The sequence below is a fragment of the Monopterus albus genome, unplaced genomic scaffold (assembly GCF_001952655.1).
Source record: "Monopterus albus unplaced genomic scaffold, M_albus_1.0 scaffold93.1, whole genome shotgun sequence".
Taxonomy (NCBI): domain Eukaryota; kingdom Metazoa; phylum Chordata; class Actinopteri; order Synbranchiformes; family Synbranchidae; genus Monopterus; species Monopterus albus.
In genome coordinates this window covers 389,249-390,997 of record NW_018127973.1, presented here as the reverse complement: position 1 = coordinate 390,997, position 1,749 = coordinate 389,249, and the positions used below count along the sequence as shown (strand labels likewise).

Sequence of the window (1,749 nt, the reverse complement as noted above, 5' to 3'; positions counted from 1 at the left end):
AGCTACAGTAGCTTTGTCCAGCATTTGCTCATAACTAAGTTGATTTTCTCACATTTAACAGGAACATACTGTAATGCAGTAAGTGTAAAGTCTGACACAATAAACTTAAGCTCTGACTTTCTTCACCTATTTATATTCACTATGCTTTATTTTAAGTTAATGAATAGCATCTCAAGAAAAGATCAGATGTGTATTTGTGTTCATAGTGAAGGACAGAAGTTGGTGTGTATTTGATTTTCGTTTCCATACTCTCCACAGCACATCAGAGTGAATGTCCCCACAACATTACATTAAAATAACACTCAAAGTTAGAACAAACAAAAAAGAAAATATTTAAATATGTAGTATGAATAAGACAAAAAGTGTCTTTTACAGTGTAAATGTAGGTGTTCAGGAGGTCACACACACACAACATCAGGTTATCTATAGCTAAGTAGAATGTGTGAGTGAATCTGCAGAAGACAAGAACAGCTTGAGCATCAGCCTTTCACATTTTGACTAATAATGTCCCCAGCACGCTGTGTGGAGCTGCCAATGAGCCCGTGTGTAGGAGTAGCCCTCTCACCCAACTCTGTGATTAACAATAGAGCAGTGAGAACCGGCCAAATCACTGGGTAAACGCCAGCAGCACTGCCTGCCATCTCTGAGAAATGGGGTAGGACGTGTCGACATGTCACTCTGAATGACTGACGGGCAGAGATGGCATAGAAAGTGAAGAAAGAAACCAAAGCATCAGGGGAGAAGGAAACCTTTGGGTTTTATTCATCTCCCACTTGGTTTTGCACAACAGTGTGTTGCTATCTAGCAGAGGATGATGAGGGCAAATTTGCTGATCTCGCTTGTGAGTAGTAAGAAGAGAGTGCTCACATTTGTACCTGACAAGCGGCCGTGTTGCCTCTGAGTGACTCTCCTTCCTGAGGTTAATTCATAATTCATGCCTGAGAACCAAACATAACCACTGAAATGCGTGTGAACGGGAAAAAATGTTGGCAATAATCGCAGTGTTACACAGCTAAATATGTCAGATCTTATCCTCAGGACTCTTTAGCATGATAAATATTTCACTGGACTGCAACACTGGTTTCAGAGTAAAAGAATAAGACTCGGGAGAAAACAGAATTGCCAGCCATGCTTTAGGCAGACTACACAAAACCGAAAAAAAGAAGCCTTGATTTTTATAATTTAAACTTTTCTCCACTTCCTTTGAGTTTTTACTCCTTCTTTTCTAGTGCTGTTTGCTGCCAAGCAATGCAGGCTGGCCATGTGCCACATCATAAGGCATGCTCGGGTCTTGATGAGAGTCTTAATTATTTAATGGCCACAGTGGGAGCATTCAGAATATGCCATCTGCTGTCTCTGAAAGAAACAGGGTGGCTGACTGGGTGGTATGCACACAGTAGGTGTACAAACCAATCTCACAGCTGCTATTCGTTTAATAAAATCACTGGTGATATCCTCTCCAACATGACATTCCCAAAAAGTCCATCTCCAAACATGCCTGTGATAACTACGGGGGATGTATAAGTATTAACATTGTGACAGTGAAATATCCTTCAAGCCTGTGTCAGTTATATAAGTCACTTGAAAGCACAGTGGACCATTGGTGTTAAATGAGCTGACAAGAGCCCCTGTGTTCAGCAGTTGAATGTACAGGGAGTGACACTGAGACATTTTGTCCAGGTATTAAGCTCAGGGGTCTTGGTGAATATGTTTTACACGAGATCCTAAGGGGCTGGAAGCACACTGAAC

The 1,749-nt window shown here is 41.3% G+C and overlaps 1 protein-coding gene across 6 annotated transcripts in view; it reads right to left on the bottom strand.

The window, feature by feature from the left end:
• ptprub (protein tyrosine phosphatase receptor type Ub) overlaps positions 1-1,749 on the bottom strand; it is a 163,496-nt gene that overhangs the window by 62,683 nt on the left and 99,064 nt on the right. The gene's annotated exons all lie outside the window — the stretch shown is intronic.